General features: G+C 38.4%; 1 protein-coding gene across 1 annotated transcript in view; it reads left to right on the top strand.

Moving 5' to 3' along the window:
- Positions 1-352: 352 nt before the first annotated feature.
- Positions 353-15,179, top strand: part of TMEM108 (transmembrane protein 108) — a 162,997-nt gene continuing 148,170 nt past the window's right edge. The window contains exon 1 of the mRNA XM_026842400.1: positions 353-479. The gene's annotated coding sequence lies outside the window, so the exon portion shown is untranslated. The remainder of the gene's footprint in view (positions 480-15,179) is intronic.

Here is a 15,179-nt window from a genome sequence, read left to right as displayed (position 1 = left end):
TTGACAAAGCAATTGACAATTCAGGGATGCAAATTATGCTGGGTTTTTGTACAATAAAGTGTCTGAATCTCATAAGGTAGGAAGGATGTACTCAAACATAAAAGATATACACACATGGAATGTGATGTTCTGGAAAGTCCGAAAAGAAATCCTAAAGAGTCCTCTACTTATATTCCAAAAAAAATCAATAACCTACAGAAACATTGTGGTCTGTAATCCATTACACTGAAAGCTCTGGAGAGCAATAGGAGCCACATGGCACAGAGCCATATGTATTTAAATTGAATGCCATGTAGAATGAGATGAATAAACATTTTGGAATAACACACCCACATCTGTAAATTTACAGGTTGCACAAACTGGCAGATTAAAAATAAAAACCCAAGAAGCTGGAAGAATTGCTATTACCAGGAAGATCCGAATCAATGGACTGTATGGATATAGATATGTTTGAAGGCATCTGCTCTTCCCATTACAAGGTAAGACAAAAGGATTTTTCTGCTGGTTTGTTTCTCTTTGGTGCAGTTCACCTTTCTTTTGTGGCACTGCCCAAGATGGCAGTGGAGGTGTTCTTCAAAGTTTGTCCAGTCTTGTGGCTCACTGCTAATAACTGTGGCCTACAATTAATGTATAACTGGATTATCTTCAGACCCCAAAAGGCCTCAACTTTCCGAAGTCAGGGACAACTGTGGATCCTCAGGGCCTGTAACATTCAGATTTTTATTATGTAAAGTATCTGTTCAGATAATGCTACAGGTTGTCTATTTTTAGCATGTGCTAATAGGAGACCTTCCCATTCATCTAAGGCATCTTTTTCTGTGTGCTTATTAATTGCTGTAGATTGAAGTAGACTTGGAACCTGTACTACTTAGTGCAGGATCTTAATCAGGAGAAAATGTCTCTAAACTGGATGCCAGAAAATGTCTCTAAATGGAGATGCAAGCTATGCCATTTTCTTTTTACAGTCCTAGTGTTCTTTCAGGATTGTTATATGGCTTGTTTACAAAAACTGCTGCATTTTTCTTTCTTCTATCTATTCCAATAAAAATTAATTACATATTGCTCTAAGCTGAGGGTGGTGAAGAGCTTGGTACATTTTCTTGGCATCTTTTGCATAATGACTGGATATGCTGTCACTTACTCTGAATGCTTCCTTAGTTTTCAGGGAAGGTACAAAAGATTTTCAAAAACTTTTTTGGAACTGGGAGAAACACTTGAGAAAGACATAAATCAAATTAATTGTAAAGTAAAATTCCTCATTTCCAAGATGACGTAGTTCTGCATGGCTGTGGATTGGCTACGTGGGACTTCTTTGTGGTCTAACAATTCTGATCAACACAAGATAGCTCCTGAGCAAATGCAAACCCACACCACCAGCTCAAATGGTGTTACTTGGGAGCTCAAATCAGGTAGCTGTGCAGTTGCAAAAAGGGGCGATTACAGCTGGTCTTGGCTGATGTTTACTTTAACCCAGAGAGGACTTTCAGCTGTAGTCAGTGTGACACTCTATTTCTCCATTTTCACCAGCTAGTGTTAAATTATGGGGGAACCATCTGTGCTGGGGCAATGCACTGCCACTGCTTCTGTTCTGTAGAGAAATACTGGCCACCAGTGTTACCAGTCTGCCATTTTCACAAGCATGAGATACCCCTCATTCTTCTCTTGTGGAAAAACTAAACTGAAGAGAGACCCCTTCCTAAGGTGGGGAATGTAACAGACTGGCACTGCATCCTCTAGAAGCAGGAGGTGATCCCTTGTATACTGAAATAACAGGAATGAAATGTGTAAAGTATGTAGAAAATGCAAAGATAACCAATAGCAAACACAAGGTACAAGGAAAAACACATTCAGACTCTTGAGTACTTGGGACATTCCAGTAATTTTCCTGTAATTGTTGTTACTAAGGAATGTACATAGACCATAAAAATCTGTAAGATCTGATCTAGATAGCAGACACTTCTCAAGAGTTTTATTTCCCCTGCCAGATGTTTGTTTGACCACTGGTGTCCAAACTCAAGTGCTCCAGTGGAATCTCTATTGCCACCAGTTATTGCCAGCTTCTACAAGTATAAATGCTCGCCTGGTCTGTGCTTTCTTGTTTGAAGATATTTACATTTGCATGTTACAAAATCCCTAGCTTTAGTGCACATTCCTAATATAATGGGGGGAAGGGGAATGACACCTTTTGTTCTGCATATACAAAATGAGAATACCATTTCGTGTTGCCACTTTGCCTGTTTAATTGTGTCCTTCTCTGAATTGGAGCTTCTGAGTTTGTGCAGACAGGGCCTCTGGCTGTTGCGTGGCAAGTAATCCTTCCAAATAGGATTTGCATTCTTGCAGCAGCCATTCTGGGGATAGAGAATGAATACATGGAGGCAAATTCTGCTTACACAGACATAGCTCAGGTCCAGTCATTCAGAACACGAGTCAATGACAGACAGAGTTGCACATAAATTGAGTCATTTCTGAAAAGAACAGGTTATAGTGACTAAAAAAAATATACAGGGTCAGAGCATCTGCAGTGTCTTAGTTACCTAGATTTACAGGCACTTATTCACAGCAAAAATGCTGTTAGATCCCTGGAATGGCTTTGTTAGTTTTCCTTTGCCAAAGGCTGTCATCCCTCTAGAGTTGTGTGGAAATGGGAGCTTGCAGCCCAGTGACTTCTGTGTATGGTCTTGGTCTTCACTTAAAACTTCCTTGCTCTTTCAGTGCTGTGTACTCTCTGCTTTAAAGCACCTGAGATGGCCCAATGTAGTGACTCTTCTATTTGGGATGATAGCCTGCAGCTGTAGGATAGAATAAATTACTGGAGGTAATAGTGGCTTAAATCAACGCCAGGCCTTGAATCTCCGAACTTCTATATTGCCATTTGTTTGTGGGCATTACTCTTGATAGCCTTCTAGGTGTGTTTATCTTTTTTTGGCTGAGAAATTATTGAAACATCAATAATATAGAAAGTGAAGAAAGAGACTGCTTTCTGGTTTATACTCAACACAGATATTCCAATATTAACAGAAGCTATGCAAGTTTCAGTTAACTTTTTTCAGCTATCTAAGTTTTAAATGAAAGACTGAAGAAGAAGCACTTGAAAACTTCTGGGAAGTCATGTATTAGAAAAGTTCAAAACTGAATAAAAGTTTCCTTCAACTCATCAAGATGTTTTGTGGCTCGTGTCTTTTTTTTTTTTCTCTGAAGAACATAAAGATGTGTTTGTTCTCTATATTAAAGCACTGGTAACTTATAATTGAAACATTTATTTTCAAACTTCAGGATAGCTGAATCAAAACCAGTTCATTTTGCTAGGAGTTCACCAGTGAAAGATTTCCTTACAGTTAAAAAAAAAAAATGGTTTTGCTTGTGACTTAGTCCTGTCTTTCTCCTTTCTGGTGCACTGAATTTGATGTTTCTATTATTTACTTTTACTAGTAGTGCTGAGGGACCCCAGGCGTTGGTGAGACCTCAGTTGTGCCGAGTACCACACCAGGTCCAGCATAAATTGTAAATACACCTTTTCTGCAAAATACATATGATCAAAGAGCAAGAAAGATTAGAATGGTGCAGACCCAGGATCACAGGGGACAGTGAGACATTTTCCATCAGCATGGTAAGCAGTGGCTTCAAGAACCTGCGGGCATCCAGTTATATATGCCTTGAGGTGATTGTGTTTTAAGGTGGTGGAGAATCAAAGCATTTCATCCCTGCAAGCAGGAAGGGAAGGGAAGAATTGTCCATAATGTCACTATACTACTCTCTCCATGCTGTTTTGATTTGAATAAGAGCAGTTTGAGTTAAATCAGCTCAGAAATGGGAGCAGCAGCTTGGCAATGGCAGGAAGCCTTTCCCTTTTGGAAGCGAGGGTGACATACAGCTCGCCTGTATGCAATGTAATTTGTCCTGACATTTGCTGGCACGGTAAGTTCTTACTAACTGCAGTGACACTTGCCCTGTGTGACATAATTCGAAACACTTTTTCATAATACTTCCACTTGAACTGAAAGCAGCCGAACTGTCTTTTCTAATTTCAGCCATTTTGATCCCTTCTCCCCAGTGATAAGTTCTGCTTTGCAGTGTTTCCCAGTGCTGCCTGAAGTAAAACGATGAGATGGCAGCTAACAATCCAAGGTTTTTCCCCTGTTGCTACTTGAGAGCATGCTGTAAGTCATTGTTCCTTCATGAGGAATGCTCCTAAAGGAGTTAGCTTCAGAAGTCAGCCCTCCCAAAACAGATGTGAAGATACAGAAGTAACAACAGAGCCAAGTGATGATAAGGTGTGTTTGTGCTTGCCTCCATTTATTACTACTAACGTTGGACACTAGTCACAGAACATTATATTTAAAACTCATCAAAAGGAGAATGGTATGGAGCGAGATCTGAGTCTTCACAATCAAAAAGAATGCATTTTTCTAGTTCTGATGTGGGTCACCAAGTGGGAATTGTTACAACTTTGTTTTAATTTTGTTTCTGCGGGGGAAGTGTCTTCAGTAAAGAATACCTAAACACTTGTTGCTACTTGGTCATCTATTCAAGTTGCATGTGAGATGCTGCAATTATTTCCTGATGACTGGATGGAAAATACAGTTCTTCTGATAACATTATGTTCATGCTGATGCCATTGAATATGCATAATTCACTCAATCTGGCCCTGACAAGTTTTATTACTATTCCTAATAGTAAGCAATAACATTTCTTTTGGAGTGGCAGGAGACTGTTATATACAATGTGTATGAAAAGTCTTATGGATGCAGTTAAATGCAGTCAAATGTGGTGTTGAATTCACCAGTAAGTGAAGGAAGTTTGGGAATATGACCTTGTTTGATAGCTGGTATTAGAGTAAACTGGTGTACTGTGTAAAACCAGACTGGGAAATCTGACATAAAGGTAAACTTGCAATGAGACTAATATAAGAGGGTTCATAAGTACTGACAAAAAGAAGGACATGGTTATGCAGGTTGTGTAGTTCTTCCTCTGGTTTCTTGCCAAGCATAGAAACAAAAGCTGGGACGCTTTTAGGTGTCTACCTATGTATACTCAGGTTCCTCACAACCCATAATGGATCGCGGTTTTGAGGACAACCTCGTAACAGCCATGTGAGGTGGGGAAATGTCTTTATCCCATGTCCTCTCCTGCCCGCCCCCCCCCCAGATTAGCCCAAGAACTAAATTCCACCTATGAATCCAAGCACCAGACCTGGCTATTCACTCAATGCTCTTACACCAGCGAGTTGATCTTTTTGCAGAATGAGTAGGCCATGCCACTCCTATCCTCAGTTAGATTAAGGATCAGTCTGTTGAATTTCAGATGCATGTTTTAGATCAAATTTAAAGTGAATAAAAAGGTCACACTTCATTTCAACTACTTGCTGTTCAGGAAGAGAACTGAAAATTGTAAGTGGAGTACAGAAACCCATAGAAATTCAGGAGAAACTGTTTTGGAGTTCAGCTTCTTACAAGAAAGAGGCCAAACTGAATTTTTAAACTCTAATCTGTCTGCAAAGATGAGGCTACACCTTGTTGTGTTAAAGAGATCCCGGTAAATAAAGATCCTCATACTGGAAATTAAGCCAGTATAGAAAACATTACAAATGTATACAGTATGACTTCTGTATTTATTTCTGTATCTATACTGTTAATTACATGTTAGACTACTAAAATTGCATTTTTAAAGCTCTGTTTGATATAACCTTTTTTGTTTTCATCATTTTGTATTTTTCCTTACATGCACATGCTGATTGTTTAATTTAGTTAGATGTATACTGCTTAAAAACAAGCCTCTGTAAAAGCAAATGCAAAGTAAAATTCTTTTTTAAACAAGTGTCTTTTGGCATGTAGCATACCAACAGCACTGCTAAGAAGTCAAAGGAATGCTCGTGAGTAGGAAGGCAGAAGCACATCATATGATCAAGTGAAAGCCAGTATCCTTTTGCATGTAGTTGGGAGTTGTTTATAGCTGCAGAGAGCTAGCTGAGTGCTGAAGTGCTTAAAAAGTGGGGAAAGATTTTGAATTCACAATGTTCTGTAAAAGCATGTTTTCATGCATGTCAGTATGGGATCCAAATTTAAATTGTTGACAACTTTCTAAATTAAAAAGGCATGGGAAAATTATATATATGATAGCTGTGTCAGAAGACGGAATGGTGATTTCTTTTGCTAGAAAGTGAGACAAAGATGTTCTGGGCATGGTCTTGCCCACAAGATCTGACTGGTTTTTTTGCATGGCTTTAGCCAAATTACCTAATTTATGCACCTTAAATCTTTCCTATGGTTAAATTGAGTAATAGCACTAGCTTTGTTTGACTTTGGGAACAAAGTGAGGGGAAAATGCTTGTGCAGTTGCTAAAGATCCAGAATGTTTAAAGTGCAGAGGACTATTGTTATATGACTTTGGTCTAGTTTGAACAACATAATCAGCAGGCAGCTTTGTCTAGGCATCCTAGTGAACTACTGTATAAGTATTTAATATCTGAAATCCTCTGCTGGGGTTGTCTTTTGATTACATCAGTGTCATAATTCTTACTTTCTTTTATAGCTATTCAAAGAAGAGATTTGTCTGGGTCTTTTTTGAAAGTTACAGTTTTTGTCCCAGTCCTTTTCTAAATGCTCTGAAGAGTTTTATTTTTTGCTCGTTCAGCTGCATCTACTGCTGACTTTCCTTGCTCAGCTTAGTCAAATTTTGGATGTAGGGCATATTGTCTATAAACTTAAGATGTTTAGCTACTCTGCCTTTTATGCTTTTTTCTTTTCCACATCATTCTCCAGAAGACATTTTCAAAGCTAAGTATGGCTTCAGAGAATCACCTTGTACTATTCTTCTTTCTGATTTGGTCTATTAGCCTCTCGTGTTATCTTATGGTAGAGGCAACTGTTCACCAAAAATAGTGTAAGTAAAATCTTATTCTCACATCTTTTCTTTAAATTAAAGGATGTTTTACCTATCGCAGTATGTTTATTAATTTGCAATTGTTGCTTTTTCTTTTCAGTTGTAATATTCCTGCCCTTGAGTAGAATCTTTCTTGATATGGCTGTTGTCTTAGGCACACATCGTCTATTTTATTTCCTGATTTTGCCACGCAATCTAATACTTTCAGGATGGAGGCTGTCAGGTACCAATTGTCAGGAACAACCACACTACTCTTATTTTGGACTTTCTTTGGCAATTTTATAATACTTTATTCTTCAGTTTTCTGTTTCTCAGAAGTAGCTTACATCTTTCTTCATCTTTCAAAATCCATATTCTTATGTCTTGCCTTAATTTTCCCCTTTTGGAGAATTTGACATCTTCCACACTTCCCTTTAGGCTGTTGAAATTCTTCCTTCATCTTACTGTGCCTTTCTGGGTTAATTTTAGCTGTCTGCTTATGGGTGATCAATCTGGTTTTATCCAGCTTTACACTAAGCGGGATCTTCTTTCTGTTTCTCTCATGGGACTGTTGAACTTTTGCTTTGTAGAGAAGTAGAAATATTCTGCTTCAGTCACAAAAAAATCAAACACATATTCTTGTTGGTAGTTAGCATTTTATTGTCTTATCTAATTTCAGATCAAATAGATTCACATGGTGTCTCTTCATCTCCAAGGAAATTATGCTGGCATTCCTATTCTCTCGTGCTAAACTTATTAGACAGGCATGTGTAACATCATGTCTGTCTCTTGCAGCTTTAATTATGCATATATATGAAAACAGTGTTTTGTGCTCTTCACACACTGGAGCATAACTTCCCAGTGATTTTCTGTTGGGTATCTCTGAAGAGTTTCCAGTCTTGTTTCATCTAGCATATTTTCTAATTTAATGTTGCTGCTCTCATTATTGAAGCTGCAGGATGCTGCAAGAGGCCTTATTTTGCAGGACGAGGTTGTGAGACGAGACACACAGCAATATGGTTAACAGTCAAGCTCTTATGTTTATTAGAAAAACAAGTCCTTATATATTCTTGTGACAGCAAATCTGTGTGTTGTTCTGGCGCATGCTCATTTCAAAAACTCGTTCCTCTCAGCACTTTCAACAAGCGCTACTAAGCCTGCACAACCAGTAGATAAATTTCTGCTTTGTTATTCTAAAGATTCCCTTCTTATCTGTTTCTTCCCTAACAAGCATAAACTCTTTTGCTTTTAGCCATCATTAATCTAGATGCCGTTAGTCTTCTAACACAAGTATGTCATTAATTTAGACATCGTTAATCTTCTAACTTGAATGCTGATGACACTTCTACATTGTCAGTGACGCAGACAGTTTGCGACCCGGCATACGCGCCCACAGCAGGACACCTGACTTCCAGGTTTGGAGGAGTGAAGGATATTTGGAACTTGTGAAAAAAATTCTGGCAAGAAATGAAGGTGGTAATTTTCAGTAGCTCATCCAGCAATAGGTTGAGAAACCCTAATGTCTGATTTCTCTCTGATGTAAGTGGTACTGCTTATTTTAAAGTAACCTCAGAAATAAAAGAGCAAAATAGAATTACCTGAGGCATGTGCTATACACATGGCAGATCAGAGCAAAGGAGTCCTAGTGAAATAGCCCTTCTTTTTTCACATAAGCAGCCACTGGGAAAGAAGCATTGTGACTTTCCCCTGCACAAGTAGAAAAGGCATGGGAAGGTGGTATGATGAAACCTGTTAGGGACATTCCTTTAAAATTTCCCTAGAGTGTTGGCTGTCACGTATGAAGACTGTCTGTGCTGATCAGTAGAAGTGTCCAGGTATAGAGGAAGCCGTTCTGCCTATTTTCCTGCAATCTTTCCCCAAAAGATTCCCCAACTGCAAAAAATTTCTAACCACTTCAGGTATCAGAGGCACAGTCTCATCTAAGGTGTGTGTCTGTTCCAGTAAAGAGGAATGTGAAAAAATATGTGTTAAATGTAGTTCCCTGAGAGAAATTTGTGTTCCTATCAAAGATCCATTTTTTAACATCCTGTAATTCTACATAGTAAAAGGAGTAAACTGAATGCCACTGAGGAGAATGGTTCTGCTGGCTTCTGACAAGTTTTATAACAGGCTAGTAAATGAACAAATTTTAAAAGCTTGCAGGATCTTTAAAAAACACAGATTGTTGCTCAGTGTAATTATCAGAAGGACTAGGCAGCTAGCCTTGACTGGTTTTAAGGCTACTATTAGGACCTATCCACATCAATATGAAATATGGCAAGACATCTTAAAATCTGGCAGTTTGTCTATAATGGTGTATTTCCCATGGAAGGTGTGGTGTTGCACAGAGATATGTTTGGGAAGTGCCTTAAGATTTGTAGATGAAAGTTATTTTATATGAAACATGCAAAAGTGTAGGAGTTTATATATAAGGTTAGAAATAAATAATTGTCTGCTTCCCAAAACGTGTGTTTAGTTTGCAGGGCTCCTTAAGGATTAGGTTTGGATACATGGGTGCCAGCAGTCACTTTTTCTTAAAAGGTGATTTTAGATATTGGCAACTAATAGTACAAAACCAGTCTGGCACTCAGTCTGGTAATGCAGTCGTAGTTTGGTTCTGAGGCAGGATCTTGGGTGAGAGAGTTGGGGAAGGCATTGAGGGAGTGGGAAGATAATTTTCACACTCTGCACAAGTAGTCTAAACTCTTTGTTTAATCTAACATCCTGAAATCTGATGTGGGTAGCTATCCACGGCGGGTATTCAAAGACTGTAATAAAGAAGTTTTTATGTGAGGAGAGGATAGCTCACTGAAACATTACAGGAGGGGCAGCTGTGAAATATTTTCTATAGATTTTTTTTCAATGCTTTTTATCTCCAGTTTAACCTCACGTTGTACTGAATCACCTTCATTTTCCCTATCTGATATAAAATGTGTTAGTGGGCTATGGCAGATACTCAGATATATTGCAACAAGTTCATTTGCTATTTTTCTTCCAACTACCAGTAAAAGTGCTCTGCAGCTGTGGCATACTACCTTGCAATGATGCAGCAAACTAGTCTCAGGCTTTCCAAGTATTTTGTGTGCATTAATTAAACTCACAATACCCTTCTGAGGCAGTGTCTGACTTATGCTAGGCAGTGCTCTGTGAATAGTTATATTGTAATTAGTGCAGCTATTTCTGACTGAAAGTATGGTGTTGGGTAAAATCATGGAAGCTAGCCCCATCACATATCGTATCTCCTCCTCCCAAGGTCTTAATGCTATGGCAACAGGAATGCCAAAAATAGAAATCATGAATCTCAGCTCCTAAGAGAGTGATGTCATTGCTGGGCAGTGTTTTCTCCCTTAGGACCTTCTTCTGTGTATCTACTTTAACCCACCTTATTTCTACCTTTGTTGCAGAGAAACAGTCTGGCCCTAAATCAACTTTTAAGTGAAGGGTAATTGCAATCATAAATCTTTTCCACAGGGGTTTGGCATTGTCTTTCTTTAAGTTAGATACACTAGGAATCATACTGAACTGCTTCTTGCCACCTAGTCATTGGTGCATGAAAACTGACAACATTCAGGCACATTTTTTAATAGAATGCCCTTATTGATGTGCAAGGAAAATTTGTTGAAAAGCAACCATTTTTTAGTTCCCTCCTATCCCTGTCTCATGACCCTCTATTTTTTTGTATAGATGCTAAAAGCTAAGATTCTCATTCTTTAGGGTATGTGTACAACTCCACTCTAATAATAGGTGGGACTATCATGTCGGGTCTAATACAGGGTTTTTGCTACTGTGTTATAAGCCCTGCAAAACTTGTGAAATGTGATCCCTAGAGTACTGATCAAGTGGGTTTCTTATCACTGGGGCTTACTGTCTGTAGCTGACAGCTGGGCAATCAAGTAACTAGGTAAAGGTCAGAAGTAATCCACCACTTTGCATTCTGGGACTGCAGACCCTTTCTAAATAGAGGTGCGTTCTGTTTGGAACTCCCTCATGACAATGCCATGAGAAAAGTAGCTAACGAAAACTTAGTTTCTTATTTTGAGAGGGTTTGCCCAACGCCTGTTATTAAATAGCCATCTGCTCACTGCTTTGCTGCAACATCTCCAGCATCCAAAATAACAAACTAGGCACAAATACTGTTCAGTGACAAAAATTAGCTGATACTTTGCTGCTGTGTGGATAGGGGCAAGAACTGTTACAGAGACGTATCAACTTTGCACAGATGTCCACTGGTTTCTGGGACATGTGCCATGGCTGGATTTCTTTCTGCTGTCTGCCTCTGTATTTTATCTGTGGTGGGTTGGGGTTTTTTATTTTTATTTTTAATTGGTGTGGAGCTATCACCTCAGCAGAATCCCTAGGGGCATTTTCTCCCATTTATGCAGCATTTTCTGCTGGAAGAATAATCTGGTCCCTACTTAGTACAAGGCAATCTTCAGTAGCTTATGCCTGTATCTTGACAGTAGAAAACAGACTATATCACAAATATTTTTGAAAAAGCATGAGGGATCACTTACTGAAATTAACAGTAATACTCCTATTGATTTACTGGTTGAAACTGTTCAGTGTATTTGTGTAGTTGTTTTCAGTTATTAGGTCAGGCCTGATCACAGGAGTATGGCAAAGATTTGGTAGCAAGAAAACAGGGTTAATTAGAAACTGTGTGGTCCTGCAGTGACCTAGAGATCACCGAAGTAAGCAGGACTCCTGCTGGACATGGTACTGGTTTCTCAGCTCCAAAAGAGTGGTACCCTAAAGTGTGGATAAAACTGTAAAATGGCCTTCTCCAGAAGGTGTCATTCATTGAGATAAAGCAGATTTTTTTGTTTGTTTGTTTCTGTTTTGGAATGATTTGTATAAACATGGATCAGATGCTTCCTCTCCTATTTACTCATGAGTCAGTGTGAGATATTTTGGCCCCTTGCTATTAATGATCAGTTTTAATTACAATGGTTTTGTATGGTGTCTTTAGTTGTAACTCTTCTCTAGGTGACTATATATTTTTGTTACTTTCTGTACTACACAACACTGTTGAGCATATTTAAAAATTATATTTCGCCCAAACTCACTACTACTTCTGTCATTTTTCAGTACAAGTGTGTTGTTACGTTACAATGTTTTTATAGTCTTCTGAAGAACACTATCCCTTGATTCAAGCATCACTTTTGTGTATTTAAAAGGCTGATACATTATAGTCTACCTTAGCTCAGAAAAAATGAATGAACATTCCAAGAAGATCAGGGATGAATGGCAAGGACTAGTTAGTTCTCTTCACAGCTTTTCTCTCTACTTCCTTCTTATGAAGACAAAGAAGAATTCAACTATTAATATTTTTATTCTCCTTCATTCAGTGAAGATCTAATTCAAAATAGAATAGCTAACTGAGGAGTGTCAGAATAATCCAATAAGATAATAAATTACCTTAGCAACTAGAGAACTTTCTGCTACTTGATTCAGGACCATGTAATTTCACATCTATGTACTTAAGCCAATTTCCTCACAGATATTCTCCCACTTTATTCTAGCAGGTCAGTTTCAGCTGATTTACTATTTGGTGTAAACAGGCATTATCAGAATATTGTTTCAAAATAATTCATCTGTTCTGATCTATTAAATGGAATACCAGTAGATTCTGGTCTTTTTTTTTTTTTTAATTAATAATTACAGTGTATTTATACTGTCTTTCAATTCACATAATTCAACAGCAGATGATGAAAAAGATCGTAGATAACTTGATTCATTGGCGTGCCAAAGCAGGATTGTTCCTGGTCTCATATTTTCCATGCTTTGCCCAATACACTTTTCGGTGACTTGAAAGACAGATTGCCCATAATTTCCTCTTTCTAGGTAAGGTTCACATTCTTACATGAGTTTCAATAAGAGGCTCATTCTTTGTTGCAGTAAGCAGTTCATCAATGTAGAATGACATTTGCTGAGTTGATCAAGATGAATCTATGTATTTCATGTAATAATGGAGCACTTTATAAACCTTAATGGCTAGATGGTGAAATTGGAAGACAAAGCATATGACCCCTTGACTTATAAGGGCCTGAAAAGGTAGAGGCATTGCTTCTTGAATATTAGCCATGTAGCTGCGTGACTCTCTCTTGTTGCAGGAGAGCACAACAAGCCAAGTGAGAAAGCATATACCACAGGTTATTTAAACTAGTGGAGCTTATAAAGGGAAAAGATGCACTTTGTTGTAAGACTTCTGCCTCAAGTCAGCAAGACTTCCTAACTCAGGCTGTCACTGCTTACCCCCTTTATAGCTATACAGAGTCTTTTCAGATGGTTTATTAAGTTATTGGTTTTAGTGCTCAGCAGTGAACACTGAGCTTTGCATTCCCATCTCCTGGGAAAATTCAATGGTGGAAGGTTGTCAGGAGAAGCTGTGGATTCAGTCCCTCATTAAGGAAGTGGTAGTGTTCCGTAACCATAATTACTAAACTCCTTTTAATCTGGAGAGAGAGGCTAATCTCTAGTATGAGTCCTTTCCCTTTTTATAGCTCTTAATCTACATGAAAAAATTGGCAGTCCAGCCTAGTCATATAAAGTTTTATAAATCCAGGTAAAAATTCTCATTTCTCCTCTTATTTTCCACAGTACACCAAATTTAAGTCCTCAACTAAACCTTTGTATTTAAATTCTTACTTTTATAGTGTTTCCTCTACTTTTCCTCAAATTACACTCAATCTGTGGAAGTGCTTCAAGTGAGCTCCTTCTCTAAATGGAGTTTTTATATGCTCTTCTCTCGTTTAATAGACCAGAACATATTGAAGAAGTATAAAACTTGAGCCTCTGTAGCTCCTATTGTCACTTAACCCAGCTAGCATAAGTGATTACTGAAGCACTTATCCTGCTTGATTAGCAGATCCATCCCATCCCTGTGGAACTGAAGCTGCTTGCCCAGTCTTCTCAATTCTGGCCAGGTAATTATCTATCTAAGATTAAAAAAAGAAGAAGGAGAAGAAAAAAAAAAAAAAGGCACATGGCATATGTTTGGTTTTGAGAAGAGATGTTAGATATTCATTCCCATTTGTTATAGTTAAGGAATTGTGCTGACAAAAGCACTTCACTCATAAAATAAGAAGAATGGAAGTGAGGGGGGAAAGCAAAGTAAATAGGACTGAGGGGTGTACATGTGGCTTGTCAGACTGAGCAGGGAGAGGAGGTGGGGCCAGAGTTCCCAACGTCACAGCTGACTGATTTGCTCGGTTTAACTGGACTGATTTGCTCAGTTTAACTGATTTTCTCTGTGACACAGAGTATATTCGCGCTTCAGCATGCCCATCCATGCAAAAGTTATGTTACCTGATTAATAAAGGGTTCTGCTGATTATTTATAAAATGTTTTGGGAACTTCAGATGAAGAGTTATATGCAGATAGGTACAGGTGTAGAAATAAATACAGACATGCATCTCAGCCTCGTGCAGTTGCAGAGCACAGCATCACTGCCACTGTGGAAAGGACTGGAAGAAACCTGCTGGGAGCTGCTAAGTAATTCCTTGAGTCTTTTTAGACATTTACTATATGTTACTTTGGCTTGACAGCAAATGAGGGGTGATAAGAGTTCTGGAGAGAAGAGGGGGAAGTGTGGGGAGGAAGGCGTATTTTTTGAGTTTTTTTAATTCCTTTTCTATTCTTACCCTGACATTAGAGCCAAAATTCATTCTTTCCCTCTTCTAGAGCCCTAGCTGTCTACTCAGTGTTAAGCCACTGGCATTTTAAAATGAAAGTTTTTCAGTAGCCAACGATTACATCCTGAGGGGAAAGAAAAGTCTTTTTCAGGTATGGTTTTCCTTGAAGACAGAATACTGTGTAGATGGATGGTTGGTCAGCTTCGGGATGTCAGTCTTTAGATTGCTATAGCAGCTCTTCTCTGAACACTTGCTTCTCCTACTGTTCATCAATTCCATTTGCAAATCACTCGATTTTTAAACTATTTGATGATTATGTCTTGAAAACTGTTAAAGCTATAGTGATTTGCCAAAAATAACACCAACCTGCTCTTCTACAGCATTATAGGATTCATTCTTCTTGCTTTGTATTTTCTGTATCTTTTTTTTTTTTCCCTTTAGCTTCTTTTTCCATCTCTTTTTTTTCCTCCAGCTCAATTTCAGCTGTCTTTGTGACAGTGGTGTTCAGATAGAGTAGAAAGCAGGGGGGAAAATACTTCCCTTTAATGCATTTTTGCTGCACAATTGAGAGAGAAGCCTGGACTGTGCCAGCAGGGAGGTGGGCAAGAGGTGGCATAAAGGGAGAGCTAAGAAGCCATGAAGATACAAGGAAGCAGTATTTCTCAAAGAAAGATAAGCAATGTT

Source organism: Athene cunicularia, assembly GCF_003259725.1.
Source record: "Athene cunicularia isolate RWA chromosome 2 unlocalized genomic scaffold, athCun1 chr2_part1, whole genome shotgun sequence".
NCBI lineage: Eukaryota > Metazoa > Chordata > Aves > Strigiformes > Strigidae > Athene > Athene cunicularia.
Note: the sequence above shows the minus strand (reverse complement) of the source record. Positions and strands in the feature narration are given on the sequence as shown.